Source organism: Crassostrea angulata, chromosome 7, assembly GCF_025612915.1.
Source record: "Crassostrea angulata isolate pt1a10 chromosome 7, ASM2561291v2, whole genome shotgun sequence".
NCBI classification, from domain to species: domain Eukaryota; kingdom Metazoa; phylum Mollusca; class Bivalvia; order Ostreida; family Ostreidae; genus Magallana; species Magallana angulata.
In genome coordinates, this window is record NC_069117.1 from 59,163,998 (window position 1) to 59,185,679 (window position 21,682).

Genomic DNA, 21,682 nt, shown 5'->3' on the forward strand with positions numbered 1-21,682 from the left:
AGACATAATATATGATGCACCAGAGAATAAAGTTTGTGAGCTAAATGAAACATGTTAAGATTTGAAAATATTTTGGTATATTATGGCTATTAACCATTTATTTAATTAAAGGAAATGAGGTGAATTTCACAAATTTAACGTAAAGTTGCATATTTTGTAAAAAAATAAATAAATTCTTTTTAACATTTCTACTTGTAAATCAATGAAGAATTTTATCTCAAATACACTTAAATACGAAGTATTGGAAATATTGAAAATAAGCTTTTTTTTTTTTTTAGATCATCTGTCGAATGAGGCCAGCAAGCTGCAAAGGTTCATTCGCTGTCTTGAACTGTTTTTTAAGTTTTTCATAAAAAACCAAATTGAATTAAACACAATTGTTTCTATTATTAACTAAAATTATTCTCAATGTACCGCTTTAAAAACTTCATATGTATCCAACCTAATTATATCATAAAAAGGTAGAAATAAAGTAAATTTGCAATAAATATAAGCCCTGTGCTTTATTTTCTGCCATTCAACACTTGTCGCAAAATCTACTATACGTTAATTTCGTTGAAAATATTTTGATTAATAATGTATATAGGTATAATAACCAAAGTGGTGCAACTTTATAAGGTATTTTTAAGGTCTTCCGTTTCCAACGGAAGACCTTATAGTGATTGTTAGGTTTTTTCTTTCTTTCTTATTATTAAGGTCTTCCGTTTCCAACGGAAGACCTTATAGAGATTGTAATGTTTTTTATTATTATTTTTTTCCCATTTTTTGTCCACAAGATATCTCAGAGATGGCTGGATCGATTTACTTCAAGTTTTCAGGAGTGCTAGAAAATGATCGTATCTCGAGGCGTTTTTTTCATTTTTTCAAAATCGACTTCCTGTCGTCTGTTTCCCGTCCCGCGACAAAAAGCTTGTCACATCGAGATCTCAGAAACGATAAAGATTTGAACATCCAAACTTTGAGGGATGATAGACCTATAGTTGTAGATGTGTTTAAACACTTTTGTTTTGTTCGTCGTAACTTCCGGTCGTCACCGGAAGCTCTTAAATTTTTTTGTTTCTACGTATTTAATTTATTTTCCATAGAATGAAAATATTAGTATAGATCCTAACAAATGTCATCTATGCAATGTTAAATAAACAAACAAGTTCTACTTCCGGTGAGATATCTCGATTATCTCAGGAAGCTTTTTAAAAACATATTTTGTACCCGCAAGTTCTCAGGTACTGTACGTGATTAAGGCACAAAACTTTCACCAATCATAGACATTTGATTGAAGATGTGTTTAAACAGTTTCATTTTGTCGTCCGTCACTTCCGGTCCACAGCGGAAGAGTTCAAACAAATCAAACTGTTTATCCGTTTAACTGTTTTTATTTTGATAGTTTTAGCTACTTTGATGAATAATAATGAAAAATATGAAATTAAACAAGATATAAAAAATCTAATTTTCATAAAGCACTTCCGTTTGTCCGTTTCCTGTCCCGAGACAAAAAACCTTATATCGAAGAGATCTCAAAAACGGTAACGACTTCAACAACCAAACTTTGTAGGATTATAGACCTGTGTATGGATACGTGTTAACACTATTTTGTTTTGACTGGCGTAACTTCCGGTCGTCACAGGAAGTACACCAAATTCTGATTTTTAAAAAATATGTTGGTTATTTAGCATGGAAGTAACATTTTAGTTACAAAAATACAGGAGGTCATCCACACATGGTAAAAAAACCAAAAAAAGTTCTACTTCTGGTGAGACATCTCAAAGATCTCAGATAGCCTTCTTTTAAAAAAACAAACTACCCCCAAGATCTCAGAAACAGTGAGAGATCAAGACACAAAACTTGTATGGATAATGGACATTTGAATGAACATGTGTTGAACGGGTTCCGTTTGGTCCTACGTCACTTCCGGTTTTCACTCGAAGTGTTCAAGCAATAAAAGATTTTTTGTTTTGTTTTAACATGAATTTTTTAACATTTTACTCAATGTGATGAACAATAACGTATCATAGGTAAATGTACTAAAATACGTATTTTCAATTTCTTAATCACTTCCGTTCGTTCGTTTCCGGTCCCGAGACAAAAACCTTTTCTCAACGAGATATTATAACTAACAAAAACTTGAACATCCAAACTTTGAGGAAAGACAAGGCAATGTATGAAGATATGTTTACTATGTTTTGTATGATCCGGCGTAACTGCCGGTCGTCACAGAAAGTACTCAAAAAATGACGTTTTGTCTTTTTGTTTTGTTTATTTCTTGGGAATTCCTTTACAGTATAAATTATATCCGTTTTCTGTTTACAACAGAAATGGATCTTTTGTACAGATTTATACGTGAGGAACGGAAGACCTTTTTGTTGCTATAGCAACAAGAGTCTAGTTATTATTATTATTTTTTTCCCCTTTTTCTCTCGTGAATTTCTCAGAGATGTCTTGATGGATTTTTATAAAATTTTCAGGAATGACAGAAAATAAAAAGATCTAGAGGATTTTAATTAAAAATATTCTAAATTCACTTCCGGTCGTCCGTTTCCTGTCCAGCGACAAAAAGCTTGTCACTTCGAGAATTGAAAAACGGTAAAGACTTAAACATTCAAACTTTGTGAGATGATAGACCTATAGCTGTAGATGTGTTTAAACACTTTTGTTTTGTTCGTCATAACTTCCGGTCGTCACCGGAAGTACTTAAAAAATAAATTTTTTTACGCATCAAATTTTTTGTCAATAGAATAAATATATAAGAATAAATGTATACATAGGAAATCTCTGCGATGTAATATCAACAAAAAATTTCTACTTCCGGTGAGATATCTCAATTATCTCAGGTAGCTTTTTTAAAACACATTTTGTACCTGCGAGATCTCGGAAACTATAAGCGATCAAGACACGAAACTTTCATGGATGATAGACATTTGATTGAAGATGTGTTTGACCGGTTTCATTTTGTCTTCCGTCACTTCCGGTCCATACCGGAAGAGTTAAAAAATCGAGCTGTTTATCAGTTTAACTGTTTTACTTTGATATATTTTAGTTAGATAAATGAAAAATAATGTACAAAAGGCAAGTATACAAGAAATATTGAATTCAATTTACATTTAACACTTCCGTTTGCACGTTTCCTGTCCAGAGACCAAAAACCTGATTTCGACGAGATCTCAAAAACAGTAACGACTTGGACAACCAAACTTTGTGGGATGATAGACCTATGTATGTACATGTGTTAACACTATTTTGTTTTATCCGGCGTAACTTCCGGTCGTCAAAGGAAGTACACCCAATTTTGATATTTTTAAAAATATTTTGGTTATTTAGCATTGAAGTAACATTTTAGCTATAGAAATACAAAAAGTCATCTACACATGGTAAAAAAAAGATCTACTTCCGGTGAGACATCTCAAATATCTCAGGTAGCCTTCTTTTTTAAAAACAAAGTACCGACAAGAAACTGTGATAGATCAAGACTTTTATAGATAATGGACATTGATTGAACATGTGTTTAACGGGTTTCATTGGGTCCTACGTCACTTCCGGTTAATACTTGAAATGTTCAAAAGCAATAGAACTTTTTTTAAAACTTTTAACTTTTTTAGAAACATTTTACTCAATGTGATGAACAGTAACGTACGTAGGTAAATGAACTAACATATCTACTTTCCGTTTTTTAAATCATTTCCGTTTGTTCGTTTCCGGTCCCTAGATAAAAACCTTTTTTCAACGAGATATTATAACTAACGAAAACTTGAACATCCAAACTTTGAGGAAAGACAAAATGTACATGTATCCATTTTCTGTTTACAAGATAACTGGATTTTTGTGCAGATTAATACATGAGGAACGGAAGACCTTTTTGTTGCTATAGCAACAAGAGTCTAGTTTTTAAATTATTGTTTTTAAGCATATTTTGGAGGTTGCTAATTATTCAGTGTTAATTGTTACAGCTTTTAATTAATGATTGTTTTCTTACTACATGTATTTAACTTGAAAGTTTGATAATCCAATCGGGGATATGAGTACATAGAAAACTCATACCTAACATCGATAAACTATTAATATATGAAAGCCATTCTATTTTATGCGTTTGATTTGGTCAGTTATAAATATTATGTTGATGGTTTTATATATTTTTTTAATTTAAGTGCAGATGTTTCCTATTATGATCAGAGCTGTGACTTTTTAAATTTTTATTTACTTTAAACAACGTTTATGTTTTGAAAACAATTCAAATAATTATGTCTTTGTTCTGCTATTTAGTAAAATATAAATATGAAAATTTTACCTCATTTGAACCATTGTAAAATCGAATAAACCAAATCGAGAGTTGCTTGAACTGATTTATTCAGTTTTCAACACATTGACACACGTTATTTGTTTATTTCAGATTTGCCACTTGCAGATCACAAAGGTAGACTCGCATCTATTGCTGCAGTCCTTTTTTTCGAGAAAAGTGAGATTTCTCGCTTTGCATCTTCGTTGGCAGATTTTGCGAGAATAGTCACATCCTTCAGAGGTGACTGCACTAACTGTGGATACCATTAGAACCACCATCACAAGTGTTGCAAGCAGTTTTGTCTGTGGAAGAAATCCCATTTTAATGAATTAGATTTTTTTATGTTAAAACTTGCACAAAACAGGTATAAAATTGGGAAAATGACATGGGAATGAAAGGTAAATAGTTATATACTCACGTTCATGGCTATCTCGAACTGAAATCTGTAAGAAATTTAACGCATAAGTTAATAAAATTTAAGGAGATGTTTTTCCCATATCAAAGATATTAGTGAAAACTGTCACATATAAATTTAGAGATAAGAGTGAGTGGATCGTATCCTCTATTAAAAATCGCCGCAATTTTTCTACAAAATTATATAGTACAAACATTATTCCTTATTTAAGTCGTTAAAAGAGTTTTCTACTTACTTACTACGCCTGATGCCAAAGCAAAAGTGAATAACGTTCACTCGATAACAGCAATATTTATTGAATTTAGCCATAATTTGATAATTGAATTTTGATAAATGAGTCATTACTGTATTTTATCAGACGGACAACATCTGTCTCGCGTTGACCCGACTAGCATCGGTCCCGGATGGTTTGAACGTTTGCATTTTTTTTACTTTTAAATTTTTGCTTATCAAGAAATCTGATAAGGTCTAGCCCCCCCCCCCCCCCCCCTTTTCAGTTTGCTGAACAAGAATGGGTCCCGGATGGTTTGAACGTTTCAACTCAAATTATCATCATATCATTTACACCGCAAGCTCTGTCTCTCAACAATAGCCTGACCGGATATACTTTTTTTCTTTTTTTTGTATTTATGCCTTTCAATATTTTTTTGTTTTCAAATTCTGGGTCCATTTTTGAATTAAAAAAGGATTATATATAAGTTCATTCTAAAAAAAAATGCCCGCTTCTTAAAAATGTGTTTTAAAAGTATTCTTATAATATTTGTATAATGAATTTTAGAATACAGTATTTCGAAGAAAACAAATCTGATTAAAATTATTTTTCTGAAAAATAAAATGTGTCGTGTATGAAGGCAAATTAAACTTGTTTTAAAAATAAAAGGCACAAAAGGTCATCGCGTTAATTCGCCTCATATTTTAATTTGCCCCTGGCTATGATTGTACGACGACTTTTACATCGCAATAAATAAAGATCATAATAATTTAGCAAATCAAAAATTAAGCATACAAAATTAAGTGTACAATTTGTTCACTAATAGTTATGAAATTTGCTTTGTTTACAATCGATGCATAACATGCAAGTTGAATAAACCTAATCATTCCGAGGACAAAAGCGAATTTTTCCTTTTCTAAACATTCCCATGATGCATGTTCGGGGTTTTTTTTTCCCAAAAAGAAATTATTTTATATACTTTGAATATATTTCACTTTGAAAGGAGACAGATCCTTGATAGTGTAAATAGGCAAAAGGCTATAACTTTCTAAGATAATTGGTTTGTATGGAAAATTATTCGATACTGTAATTGTGAATAATCGACTATGCAACTTTTATAAACAGTTCCCTTATGCATGAAATAAAATCAAAGATCGGACCAGTTCAAGATTGTAGCGTTCGAATTAAACTAGTGCGAAATTTGAGCTCAGTGTTATTATTTAAACATCATAATAAAAATAGTTTCATCAAATTATAATATTCAAATTTCACCTTTCAACTAGAGTACCTCTATAAAATGTTCACATCATCAAGTTGACAAGCCTTTTGGAATAGATGGTAGAAAAAAAATTTGCAAATCATTTCACATAATTCAAATCCGCCATTAGATTCATTTTTGTATAATTAACTTCAAAAGTGATTCTTTATCGATCCATCAAAAATTAAATTCAGTCAATAAACATTCGAGACCGTTGAATAAGTTAATCTGAATAAGAAAACAAATGTGGAATATTTGACAGAAATTTTATTAAAAAATGCCCTGTGTCCTTAGTATTTCATAGTCTAGTTATTATAAGGAGTGGGCTTGTTTCTGTCGCAACCTTTCTCGCAGATGACGAAAGTTGCTCGCATTTGTTGCTGCATTCCCGTCTCTCTACAAAATTAGGGGTTCTGGTCTTACATTCGGTCTGGTAGATTCTGCGCGAGTTTTGATATCCGATATTACAGGTGACTGCACTCACAGTAGACACCATAAGACCCACCATCAGAAGTGTTGCGAACAGTTTGGTCTAGAAACAGTAATCAATATCATCAAGATTATTGACAAATCTTCAAAAAACTTGATGATTATGGTCATTTTCATATTGTATCTCTCTTTCAAAAATATAAGAACATATTCAAATTTTAGAATAAAAAGTATATGATTTTTTTAAATTGAGGAGAGTATTCGGCTAAAGCGAAGTTTTAAGGTAGATATACGGCAAAATTGTTGACCATTTATTTTTTTTTAAATAGGTATATAAAAGTTTTTTAAAAAATCATATTTTTGAAATAAAAAAAAAAGGTTTTCACGTTCATGGTTGTCTATAGTCAATGACCTGTAAAAATAGATGTAAGATATTGAATTGTAAAAAAAAAAGGGGCAGTTGGCATCAATGATTTGTATAGATGTATGTAATGATGTGTATAGATAAGAAACAAAATCACGTCCTGACCAACTAGTTGCTTAATCAAACATACACAACAAAAATGGATTTTTTACTCTTAGGTCAAGGTTTTTTCTACACTAAATAAAGATTGCCTCATATATAACTTTGTCATGGTTTAAATTCATAAAATAAATAGTGAATTTCACGGATTTGTTATTTTTCCCTTTTGAAGAAAGAGACATTTTTTATACATTTTCACAATAAAGAAGATATTGTTTAAAAGTGTCCCATCATTAATTCTCTGCTCAGAGTATTCCATAATTTTTTTTTGTTCAGGTACTTACGTGAACGCTTTTTCTTGAACAATGTACTGATAACCAAATATTTGGGTATTTATACAGTTTTGTTGAAATTTGAACAACACGTGTCACCATCAATTACTTTATGTAATATTGTTGATCTGTCTAGGATTGATAGAAAAATATAAAACATGGTTGTGTGTATGTACTGCCATTTAGTTTTGCTAATAAGAAAAATTAGGCAATAAGGGGAGGTCTTCAAACAGTCATAATACCAATTACCAGACATTGAATGTAAGTTATAAAAGGTGAGCATATGACCTCCCCCATATTAAACAAAGATGTATACATTATCAACATGTACCAAATATACATGCAACAAAAATATTGTTCAACAAAAACAGCATTTCACACATCAACAGCAACATACATGTGTAATACATTGCAAAATAAATCCCCAACTACAAAGGTGATGAAGGGAAAGGAGGGTGGGTTGACTGCGGTATTTACAAACTTGTTGACAGCTGACAGTTAAAGTGACGTAGTCAAAACATCGCGCGACTAAATGCCGCACTCTGATTGGCTAATGTAGACAAAAAGGAAGATCAGTTAAATACTCAAAAGTACTCAAAGATTAGAATTACAATTATATTAAGACTAGACTACTATTATTGGTATTAGCATAAAAATAACATATCACAATTTTACATAAATGCTATTATTTACAATAATGCTGTATTATGTAATATTGTTGATCTGTCTAGGATTGATAGAAAAATATAAAACATGGTTGTGTGTATGTACTGCCATTTATTTTTACTAATAAGAAAAATTAGGCAATAAGGGGAGGTCTTCAAAAAGTCATAATACCAATTACCAGACATTTCAAATGTAAGTTATAAAAGGTGAGCAAATGACCTCCCCCATATTAAACAAAGATGTATACATTATCAACATGTACCAAATATACATGCAACAAAAATATTGTTCAACAAAAACAGCCACCAAAAGCAAACAGCAGGTTTGCACAAAAAGACCCCACACAAAGTGGACTAGCCAGATCATGGTAGTCAAGAATATGAAAGATGGTAGTACATACAACACATATGGCAATGACCAACCCCTGCCTTTTATGGAGATATAAATATTAATATATCATGAAGGCACAGATTATCTATAACCAAACCAGTTAAAAATTTGAATACCACTAGGAACATCTTATTTTTAACGTTGCAAGTATAAACACATCAGTTGACTTCTGCCCTGTGTTAATATAACAGCTGCCTAATATACATGTTAAAAGTTTGTCATACTATCAAACAAGTTTTAAAGACAGATATACATGTAATCAAACATTTTCAGATGAACCAGTAGGCACATGTTACTCAAATGACAAAATCAAACAACAGAAACAATGGTTAAAAAACTATACAGCACATAAACACATCAGTTTACTTCTGACCTGTGTTATATGTTATGTGTAACCACACCATGCACATAGTATAGATAAATGATATACATGAATCACACTTTGAATAATGTCCAATATAAGACAGATGATAGGGAATTGTGATGAGAACTGAATTTTGACTTACAACTAATCTATACATTGAATTAAAAACACAAACAATGCATATCAGATACAATTATAATACACAGCAGTTAACTTCTGAATTGTGAAAATCTTGCAAGAAAAGTATATTTATACATAGCATTTGCTATACATGTTTAAAATGTAAAGCTTGACAAACGTATGTATCTGCGAATAGCATCAGATTTTTATCTTCCCATTTATTGAATGCAGTTTTCAGAATATTAACCCAAATGTGCTGCATGAGTGTCTGCCCCTATCCTGAAGCTGTGACCCTTGTATAGATCAGGGTTCAAACCAACAAAGTCAATAATACTAGTAAGATTTTTCACTGCAAATGTTGGACATAGCAATACATATACCTCTTAATTCTTCAATAGGTTTTTGCCATTCTACAGCCAAAGACTCCCTTAGCTTTCTGAAAGATTCGTCATATGTTCTCCAAGCAACACCCCCATGCAATCTTTGCATTTCTCTAATAAAGCTCATGTATTTTAATAAATGGGGAGTTTCTGATGGGTGTTTCTGAATTCTAATGTTAATAAAGATAAGAAAGGCATCAGTCCACTGACTGATGAACATGGGGGTTTTTGATTTTAAACTTTGCTGCACATTAATGACCCCTGGAGTAATGCACAACCTAAGAGGTTCTTCATCTTGGTGCGACAATAATACTTTTACATCAAAAAATTCATTCGACTAAATTTTTGCCTTTATCTTTTGTGGTATTGTCGCACCAAAACGAATACCTTCTGTTACAGAGATAAGATTATCAGAATTGAAGAAACCTTTGTGTTTTTGCATACTGGCTCACCTGTGCTTTTTATAAGTTGAGATACTACTGACAATATAGGATTATCTTGCATAGACGAAGAAGCAGTCGTTGGTGCAGGTAACTCATTGACGGTGTTTGCATATGTAGCAGATGCAGCATTTTTTAGGGGTACCACTGTGCTGCTTGATGCATCAGAGTTGGGTTTTTGCAATTTAACAATTTCTTGCGCAAGTCTTTGGTAATCGATTGGTTCAGCCTGAGGTTTATGTTTTGCTCTAGTACCTTCACTTGCCTCCACAGGATGTTTGCGTTTTGGCATGGTAACAAGATATTTTAAAACTGTTAAAATCAATTTTCTAAATCTACCCAATATACAATTAATGCAACTTTTGAGTGTACATATTTGCACTCAAATCATGCGGATATAGGTGCACACAAGCTAATTATTATTTGATTAATTGCAATTTTTGACACACAAACATTAAATAGGAAAATGCAATTATCAAGACTTGTGTCAAAACAGTGTATATCTTTAGATTCACATGTAAACTTACATACATGTAACAATACACATAAAGCATGTGTGCATGAATCTGCATGAGCATATAAAAATGGAATCTCTGCATGTGCATCATAGTAATAGTCCACATGACCACGAGTGAGAAACAGAAAAAATAGTCCACACGACTCTGCATGCTGACAAGAAAAATAGTGCATATGACTCTGCACGTGAACCAGAAAAAATATTGCACAACGACTGTGCATGGGAATCAAAATTAGTACATACGACTCTGCATGTGAATCAAAATTAGTACACACGACTCTGCATGTGAATCAGAATTAGTACACACGACTCTGCATGTGAATCAAAATAAGTACACACGACTCTGCATTTGAATCAAAATTAGTACACACGACTCTGCATGTGAATCAAAATTAGTACACACGACTCTGCATGTGAATCAAAATTAGTACACACGACTCTGCATGTGAACCAGAAATATACTGTAGTACACATGACTCTGCATATGAACCAGACAAATAGTACACACGACTCTGCATGTGAACAAAAAATAAACCACATGACTCTGCATGTGAATCAATTACACAGGACTCTGCATGTGAACAGGAAAAAATAGTACATATGAACATTCTTTATACACCTACCAGCTAATTGTGAATTTTATGCATATGCCTGTGAATATATTGAACACTATGAATGCAAGCTCAAAGAATAATAAAAATATGTCAGACTGCTTATCTTGAATGTTGAAGGACAGCTATTCTAATGTTGTGAAGGTATTTCTTCATGTGGCGAGAACAAGATTCAATGTTGACCCCATCACTCCCCAGGTAAGTCAGGTCCGCCCAGAAACCTCGATGAGACCAAAAATGAATTCCATGAAGCTTTTCAGTCTCTGACTTGAGCTGCTTGTTCACAGTCATGACATCATGGAAGGATGTCCGAGAGGCCCATGGTTGACGTCTAAGTAATTGTCCTACAATAACTGTAAGGATATCAACCCCCTCATTGAGGTATTCCGCATATGACAAAATGTCAGTAGTCACTTTTCGTGGATCCGCATGGCACAAGTCATTTTCACGGATGAAACACAGTGTGAGGTTTGAGGAAATTCAGAAATTCCGTAGATCGTGAGAGTCGTTCGAACAGCGAATGAACGAATGTCCGATTATACAAACATATATCGCCATTGTCTGGACGGAGCCTGCCTCGGGGAAATTAAATAACCACTAGAGATATTATTACCTCAAACAAAAACTTGACTGCGGTATTTACAAACTTGTTGACAGCTGACAGTTAAAGTGACGTAGTCAAAACATCGCGCGACTAAATGCCGCACTCTGATTGGCTAATGTAGACAAAAAGGAAGATCAGCTAACCACTCAAAAGTACTCAAAGATTAGAATAACAATTATATTAAGACTAGACTACTATTATTGGTACTAGCATAAAAATAACATATTACAATTTATAAATGCTATTATTTACAATAATGCTGTATTATTTGTAACATTCCTTTTACATAAATCAAATTCAGTAGTAATGATTCCCCGACGTGCTGACCTTTTTCCTAACTTTGACTAACATATCTTAACCTTTCAAAATTAAAAAATTAGCATTATAACTAGAAAGTTTTGATTAATGTTGGTGTGAGAGACAATATCACCAACATACAATATATTGCATGTGAAAAAAGTGTAGAAGAAGAAGTCGAACACAATTGAATTTTAAGAAAAATTCTTTTTTTATCCTGCTATAATTATTTTTATTTTAAAGCAATGACGAGACACCAAATATAAAGTATTCAAATATCTGTCCGTATACAATAATATTCAAAAACTATATTTTTACATGTACACGTATTTTTTTACAAAAATTATGATGAGATAAAAAAAAATCATTTTCTATCAATGCCATTCGATTTCTGGCTTTTCTAAAGGAAAAGTTAAGTAAAGAAGTTAACTAAAAATTCAAAGACTAGTGTTTAAGCATCAATTTTTAAAGATATTCCAGGCGTCACTTTTTCACTTTTCTCTTCTTTTCTTATTCTTTTTTAACCTATTTTTCTAATTTTTCTAATTCTTAATTCATAAAGATGAACTTAACATACGTTCACAGTTAATACACTAGGTTGATTGACTGTAAACTATAGTTTACGAACCATAAACTGTATTTAACGATTCGTTAGCTATAGTTTACATCTGAAAAACCTAACTAAGTGGTTGTTAACTATAGGTAACGAAGAATCTTAGTTTATCCGTCTCTTAATGAATGCTAACAATATAGTTTGCTGATTGATATTGATTCACATCTGTTAACTATAATTTTCACTCGTTAACTATAATTAAGAGTTTTTATTTATAGTTACAAAAATCGAAAAACTATATTCATCTGCTAAACTATGTTTTGTAATCGCAAATGATTGAGTTCACTCTAAAAATATTTTATACTTCTGAATCATAGATCATCGCGTTAACTATGATTTATAGATGTAAAACATAGATTAACGTCATCTAATAAAGTTTTCTGTTCATTAGCTACAATTTATCGACTATGAAATTATTGTGAATTTTGCTTACCAAAGATATCACATGAGCTATTTAACATTTGTCCTGATAACTGTATTTTATGAATTATGTTATCATCTGACAACTAGAGAATTTTATCCGGGTATTGTATACGTTTTACGTTTGTATACGTTTATTTATATATCAATGTTTGATGTTGTTTAGGTATAATATATGATGCATCAGAGTATAAAGTTTGTGAGCTAAATGAAACGACATGTTATGATTTGAAAATATTTTGTTATATTATGACTTATTAACCATTGATTGGATGGAATGAAATTAGGCGAATTTCAGAAATTTAAAGGGTACCTGCAGTGCCATTCAATTATTGATATAATGGAGATCCATCTGTAAAAACATCATCCTGAAAATTTTTCAGCGATCGCATAAGTAGTTTTCGAGATATTTATGGAAAACCCGATTTCACACCCGAACGAGTTTTGTAATAAGCCGATTTGGCGCGACATGAACTGTGACGTCATGGGGTCAACGCCGCTATATGAGAAACGGATAAATCGTATGAAAACTATTTGTTTTCTTGCATTGTTTTATCGATATTTGAACATTTTTTCTGTTGTTTTATTTCCTTAACAACCCTGGATGACTAAATATACTGTTGTTTGAGTTTAAACCCGTATTTTATCGAACGAAAATGAACTTGTTTGCTTCATGAATTTAGTCAACTGTGTAATACATTTTTGCCTATAAATGCACAGCCTATGTAGCAGACAATTTATCAAAGCACTATTGCTTTAAGAAACATATTTTGTTAATATTGTCATTCTTTAGAATGATTTTTCTGTGACATTATTAACTGATTAATAATATTGATAATACATATTACGTAAATGGTAACGCGGGGTCTATTCCTCGTATAAGCATAAGATTACAAATGATGTCGCCCGATCATTCATTTATATTAATATCGGACCGATAACAATCAAAATAGTATGCATTCTTTAACAAACAAACACGGGATTATAAAAGGATCAAAGGGAAAGTCCAATATTGGCTGCATGATTAAGTCTATCTCGTATTCTTTTAAAAATACGATAATGGAATTTTATTTTACATTTATTTTCATCATTTGTCAAAATGTTCAAGTTTATTCAGATTTCATAATGATTCGTTGTCAGTATAACAATCAAAGCTACAGTACCTGGCCATAATGCAGTACGCAAAATGGCCGCCGTGTCAGTAAAACTTTTTCACACTTGGAAGATTTGTTTGTTATTTTTTCACATGAATTAAAGAACATTTCTCTCACCTTATCAGTAATTGGTAATATATCCTTTTGCCTTTATTACAGCCCTTAATCTTTTAGGAATTGACGTATACAGACTTTTTATAGTGTCGGAAGTGATCGAGGCCCATATTTCTTTAACAACGCGAATCAAGTCCTGTCTATTTTTTATTTCATGTAAGCGGTGTTCTAAACGAATCTTAATTGTTCTCCATACATTTTCAATAATGTTAATATCTGGTAATTGACTTGGCCATGTAAGTGTATCTATATTATTTTCATCTTTCCATGCAACTGTCTGTCTAGACTGATGTACGGGGCAGTTATCTTCTTGCAACATCCACGGACTGTCACTGAATTCTTTCGCAACAATTGGCCACAAATTGTTATCCAAAACAGAAATATACTTCTCGGAATTAATATTCCCCTCAACTTCGGTCAAAGTTCCCACACCATTGTATGATAAACAGCCCCAAAACATTGATGATTTGCAGAATGGGGGGAGTGACTGCTGTACATACCAAGACATGCAGGTTGAAATCGCTCTCCAGGTTTCCTCCAAACACGAACTTTCTTGTCCTTGCCCAAAGCAACTTTCATTTCATCGCTAAAGATGACTTTAGACCAGTTTTCTTCAACTGTCCAAGCTAATTTAGACCGACACCAGGAAACTCGGGATTGACGATTGTTCTTTGATATCGTTATTTTCTTGGAAACAGAGCATCGCTGATAACACTGCTCCTTCAATCTACGTCGAACTGTTCTGCTAGAAACTTGTTCGGGTACAGAATCATTAAAAACACTGATTAAATTTGACAAAGTCTGTCGCCGGTTTTTCTTAACCAATTTTTCCAAAACACGATCCCCCCTGTCCGACACCAATCTCTTCCTTCCCGATCTTTCCTTGTTTTCCACTGAACCTCTATAAGAATTACGTTTTAACACCTTTGGGCTATTTGGGCTAATTCCAATCAACTCTAAAATTTTCCAGCTACTTAATCCATTTTTTACTCATACTAACAATCGTCTGCTTTTGCTCTGTTGATAGGTCTTTCCCTCTGGGAGCCATTTTGTATGACGTATTTTTTATTCTAAGAATAGACTAGTGAACCCTTATCGCACGTTACGTCAGTTATGATGCTAATGAATGGATGCGTGTGACTGTCAAAACTTGTTACTCTACAACAACCGAAAAATCAAGAAAGGAAATTTGTGTATATTTGTTTTGATTTTACGGCGGCCATTTTGCTTACTGTATTATGGCCAGGTACTGTATATGGAGCTAAAGAGTTAAATTGTTGACCATAGCGCTCGAAAGAAAGTTGCACTTTATTAAATAAGAAATTAAGACCAAGTTGAACATAATTACTTCCGAGATAATTACTTGATCACATAAAAAAGGTTTAAATTGCTGAATGGTGTGATTGGAACAATAATTTGAAAGGCATTTATTTTGAACATTTGTTTACTTTTTTGATAGTCTCATGCATGATTCTTTAATCACTGATTGACGGACTATACACATGTATAATCTTACGAATGCTTGATTTCAAACAGTCTAATTTATTTTTTATTTTTTTGGTTTTATTTTTTTAACAATTGGGTTGCTTATTATACACAAATCAATTTACCCGTCTAGAGGTGTGAAATCCTCTCTTCGTTCACCAGACTCGTGTACAATGTGTATACATACCCCCAAATACACGTGTGTCTGAAGCAGTGGTTTCGTTAGTTTACCTGTTTACCTGTGTCATTGTCTCGGATCATTCGTGAGTGAAATGATATTGTGTGATGAAAAAATGAATGATAAACATAGATCTGCCCATGTAAGCGTTTTAATTTATCGTATTTATTGGTAAAAACTAGAATAGCAAATTTGAAAATCCTTTAAAAAGAAATCTGACTGTAATAAAATAATAACGGATACAAATTTCTATATTTACAATAATTAAAATAATTAGATACGTCAAAACATCAGACCTGAATCAATCATTCTGGCTAAAAATTCAAATTTATTTTGTATAGCTTTGTAAAGAAATTTCCCTCCTGTTAACCCCGTGACGTCACTTCCGCTGAAGCCTCGTTATCGCCTAATTCTGTTTTCTCTTGATTAGATTTCCCAAAGCAGGTAAAAATAGCCACTTTGAAGCGGCGTAACTCCGTTATTTTGCATTAAATTCTGGTAAATAAACTCTTTGACATAAAGTCCACATCAGCTTGGCTGCAGGTACCCTTTAACGTAAAGTGCATATTTTGTATGGATGGGTAATTGTGTTTAAAAATCCAGACCTGTAAACTTGTTAATCCGAATATGCAGTCGTGTTGGTGTGTTAGCCTGAGTATGAATGAGTGTAATTTTGATCGTATAACCTTTAAAACTCAGGCATAAACACTTTAGAGTTGACCCTCGCAGGCCTTCAATCTAAGTTTTCCTACAGATGCACAATTGCAGCTGTAAAATTTACATGTTACTTGCCACTATAATACTTTTCCTCTGTAGTCTCTGCATTGATATTTCCATGTTCTTAAATAGCACGGCTGACATGTTACACATCGACAAATGTAAAGTCTACAAAATTGTCGAATTCTGACATGACCATATATGGAAACAGTGACGTCACCGATAGAAAAAGGCTAGCTGCAGGTAAAGGCATGCCGTAATCGCCGGAATGGGAACGGAATTAATAAAAAAATATTAGGTAGGCCTTTTGAATGTATCATCTCTGGATAACAACCTTTCTTATCTAGGAAGAATGATTTTTTGTAAAAATTAATTTCAGCTTGGTGTACACTTTATCAAGATAATTTATAGACGATGCGAGTGAAAAATTCGATGTGCTTCAGATATCTTCTTAGAACTGGAAAAAAAATACATAAATTTATAAGAGTACATGCAACAAACTGTTAAAGTATAGAGCTCAGCCGAATAAAGAAAATATCTCCAAAAACATCCTTATCGCTACCACAAAGTTGGGACAAGACCCCCCCCCCCCTGCGAAAAATTACACGGGGTGGGCCAGCTGATCATTTAAATAACCGAGTTGCAAAGTTATCAATTAGAAAAACAAACTATATTTAAATGCAATGGTTTTAAGATTTTGATCAATGTGAGACATAAAAATCGACACATTCCAAAGATTAAAGGTTAACTGTCGTGGAATTAAAATGTGTATAATTTATTTTTTAAAAAGTTTCATTTTGGCATTGTCAGCAACATATAGGGAAAAAAGCCTATAATGCAGATGAAAATATGCAATTTTTTTTATTCCAAGCAATCATTACGGGATATGAGTATGACGTCCTGAATGTCGGTTCGATTAATGAAGTTTTTTCCGGAGAACTATTATAATACAGCTTTACAGCCACTTGTGAACATGTACTGTTTACCACAAAGCAGCTACTTAATTTTGTAAAATAATCCTCAATACAGTATGTACGTATTTTTAAATAATTATTCTATAATTAAAACTCTACCAGTCCATAAACGATCATTCATCAGACACACTCCGTTCCTTAATTTCAGAAATCCAATTTCCGAACAAAAAAACATAATTACAAAAACATAAACATACTAGTATACCCTTTCTATTTTTTCAAAACCTTTCAATTTTTAATAAAACTTATACTAATATTTTATAATAGTTTTTGATTGTGTTTTAATTTATCTTGCACAACAAAATCATTATGATATTTTAAAAAAGAATAATTACATGTATAGTTACGAGTACAAATTTTTCCGCAAAAAATCACCAAATTTGTGCAAGTCGTTTAATTCTAACTAAATCAGAAAAATAACAAAGAGAAAAGCTATCAATGTGACAGCAAACAGGGTTTTCTTTTTTATGAACAGTATCCATAATCCATTTGTCAATCCTGATGAATACTATCTATCCAGAGAGATGTGGTACATTACATGCAATATTTTTGTCAAAAATGACCGAGTTCAACATCTGACATATGTATAATTGATCTGCAAAAGAATAACTACCTATTTTGAAAACTTACGAGGGGTTATCGGTACAGTAAGGGTACTCTTTGGGCAGTCGCCCACCCGCCCGCCCGCCATTTTCACTATTTCAATAACTGGATTTTTTCTTTGAAAAACCCGGTTTAAAATTCTCTCAAAATTCTTAGAATTTAGAAACAATGGTGCTACATGGGAGCTCATGGCGGTCTCCGAACCCCATGTCGCTCAAAATATATTCACTACCGCAGGATACTTCTTGATCTGTCTCAGAAAAGAGTATGAATTGTTTAAATTACATGTCAAATTATTTTAGAGAAATAAGATATTAAGTATTTCTTTTTAACCCTTATCGTATAATACCACGAGAATTACATTACAGAAATTAGCGTATTCGTCATATCTGGAACGATTTTTATATACATGAACCTCTTCCTGTTTGGTTCAGTTTCAATCATACCTCAATCATTTTTCTTAAAATAATACCGGTATTTTCGATAGAAAAGTGTCGTTCTTTAAATGCTTATTGCAACAGTTTAAATGAATTTTATGTTTATTTTCGTCCATTCCGGCGATTACGGCATGCCTTTTCCCGCAGAAAGGCAGTTGCCATATCTAGTCATGTCAAACTTCGACAAACTTGTAGACTTTACATTTGTTAATTTGTATCATGTCAGATGTGCTATTGCCGATTCTAATGATACAAATGCAGAAACTACGCATTAAAAGTTTGCATAGTTGAAGGTTTAATTAACTAATGAAAACAACAATGCTGCAAAATGAGCATCATACGAGGGAACTAAGTCAAATCTTTCATGTGTTTATACCCGAGTTTTATAGGTTACACGATCAGAATTACATACTTTTACACTCAGGTTCACACGCCAACACGATTGCATATTCAGATTTATAAGTTTACATGTCTGGATTTTTTAACACGATTAACCTCCATAATTTTGTGAAAAATTTCTTCCAAACATTCCACGTGTAAATCAATGAAGAATTTTATTTCAAATACTCTTTAATATCAAGTATTGGAAATACTAAAAATAAGATTTTATTGAGATCGTCTGTCGAATGAGGCCAGTCAAGCTGCAAAGGTTCATATGCTGTCTTGAGCTGATTTTTTTTTAGTTTTTCATAAAAAATAACAGATTTGATTAAACACAATTGTTTTCTATTAATAACTAAAAATAATTCTCAATGCACAACTTTGAAAACTTCATATGTATTCAGCCCTATCATATAATACAAAAGGTAGAAATAAAGTAAAGTTGCTTTAAATAAATGCTTTCTGCTTAATTATCTGCCATTCAACATTTGTTGCAAAATCTACTATATGTTTAGTTTCGTTGAAAATATTTGATTGATAATATATATAGGTTTAATAACCAAAATGATGAAACTTTAAAAGGTAGTTTTTTTAAATTATTGTTTTCAAGCATATTTTGGATGTTGCTAATTATTCAATGTTAGTTGTTCCAGCTTTAAGTTAACGATTTTTCTTCTCAATATTTAACTTGATATTTGATAATCTAATCGTGAATATGAATACATAGACAACTCATATCCAACATTGATAAACTATATTGGGTCATTAATAAATGAATAAATGTTGTGTCGATGGTTGTATACAGTTTTTTTTTTAATTTCAAGTGCGCATGTTCCCTATTATAATCAAAGCTGTGATTTTTTTAAAATTTTCATTTATTTTAAAAAAGTTTATGTTTTGAAAACAATTCAAATAACTATGTCTTTGTTTTGCTATTTAACATAAATTTTTTAATCCATTTCAACCATTGTTAAATCAAATAAACCGAATCGAGAATGCAAAGTTATTTGATTACAAACAGGAGAGTTACAAAACCTGAACTCCATTTGTTGCTTTAACTGATTTATTCAGTTTTCAACACATTGACACAAGTTATTTGTGAATTTCAGTTTTGCCATTTGCAGATCACAAAGGAAGACTCGCATTGGTTGTTGCAGTCCAGTTTTTGGAGAAAATTGAGATTTCTCGTCTTGCATCCAAGTTGGCACATTTGGCGAGAATAGTCACAGCCAAGTTCAAAGGTGACTACGCTAACTGTGGATACCATTAGAACCACCATCACAAGTGTTGCAAGCAGTTTTGTCTAGGGAAGAAATCCCATTATAATAGATTAGATTAAAACTCGCATTAAATCAGTAATAAAATTGGGAAAATGACACGGGAATGAAAGGTAAATAGTTATATACTCACGTTCATGGCTATATCGAACTGAAATCTGTAAGAAATTGAACACATAAGTAGATAAACTTAAGCATATGTTTTTTCCGCATCAAAGATTTTAGTGAAAACCGTCACATCTATATTTAGGATTAAGATTGTGTGGATCGTATCCTGTTTCAAAAATCGCCGGAATTTATCTCCAAAATTATATAGTACAATCATTATTCAGTTTTAAGCCGTTAAAAGAGTATTCTACTTACTGACAACGCCTGATGCAAAAGGAAAAGTGAATAAAATTCACTCCGAGAACGGCAATATTTATTGAACTTAGCTATAATTTGATAATTGAATTTTGATAAATTGAGTCATTACTGTATTTTATCAGATGGACAACATCTGTCTTGCGTTGACCCGACTAGCATCGGTCCCGGATGGTTTGAACGTTTTAACTCAAATTACCATTATATCATTAACTCCTCAAGCTCTGTCTCTCAACAAAAGCCTGACCAGAATTTTTTTTCTTTTTTTGTATTGATGCCTTTTTATTTTTTTTATTTTTTAATTCTGTGTTCATTTCTGAATTAAAAAAAGAATTATATATCAGTTCATTCTTAAAAAAAATACCGGCTTCTTAAAAACGTGTTCTTAAAATATTCTTATAAAATTTGTATAATGAAATTTTAAAATGCAGTATTTTGAAGAAAACAAATCTGATTAGAACTATTTTACTGAAAAATAATGATTTTAAAACTACTTTTAAATATGTCATGTATGAAGGCAAATCAAACTTGTTTTTAAAACAAAACGCGGAAAAGGTCAACGCGTTAATTCGCCTCATATTTAAATTTGTCGCTGGCTATGATTGTACAACGACTTTTACATCGCTATAAATAAAGGTCATAATAATTTAGCAAATCAAAACTTAAGCATACAAAATTAAGTGTACAATTTGTTCACTAATAGTCATGAAATTTGCTTTGATTACAATCGATGCATAACACGTAAGTTGAATAAACCTAATCATTACGTGGTCAAAAGCGGACTTTTCCTTTTCTAAACATTCCCATGATGCATGTTTAGTTTGCTTTTTTCCAAAAAAGAAATAAATTTATATACTTTGAATATATCCAACTTTGAAAGGCGACCGATCCTTGATAGTGTATAAGGCAAAAGTCTATAACTTTGTAAGATAATTGGTTTGTATGGAAAATTATTCGATACTGTAATTGTAAATAATCGACTATGCAACTTTCATAACCAGTCCCCTTATGTATGAAATAAAATCAAAAATCGGACTAGTTCAAGATTGTAGCGTTCGAATTACTAGTGAAAAATTTGAGCTCAGGGTTATTGATTAACATCATAATAAAAAAACTTTCGTCATTTCATAATTTTCAAATTCCACCTTTCACCTAGAGTACCTCTATAAAATGTTGTCATCAACAAGTTGACAAGCCTT

General features: G+C 32.1%; 2 long non-coding RNA genes and 1 pseudogene across 2 annotated transcripts; all 3 read right to left on the reverse strand.

The window, feature by feature from the left end:
- Positions 1-4,321: 4,321 nt before the first annotated feature.
- On the reverse strand, positions 4,322-5,047 carry LOC128156163 (uncharacterized). Its single transcript, XR_008239681.1, has 3 exons — positions 4,921-5,047; positions 4,689-4,713; positions 4,322-4,572 (listed from the first exon to the last, which is right to left on the reverse strand). It is a non-coding gene; the product is annotated as an uncharacterized LOC128156163 (long non-coding RNA).
- Positions 5,048-9,251: 4,204 nt separating this feature from the next.
- Positions 9,252-10,030, reverse strand: LOC128191416 (uncharacterized; annotated as a pseudogene).
- Positions 10,031-19,888: 9,858 nt separating this feature from the next.
- On the reverse strand, positions 19,889-20,596 carry LOC128156161 (uncharacterized). The gene is made up of 3 exons (XR_008239679.1): positions 20,484-20,596; positions 20,254-20,278; positions 19,889-20,146 (listed from the first exon to the last, which is right to left on the reverse strand). It is a non-coding gene; the product is annotated as an uncharacterized LOC128156161 (long non-coding RNA).
- Between the last annotated feature and the right edge of the window lie 1,086 nt (positions 20,597-21,682).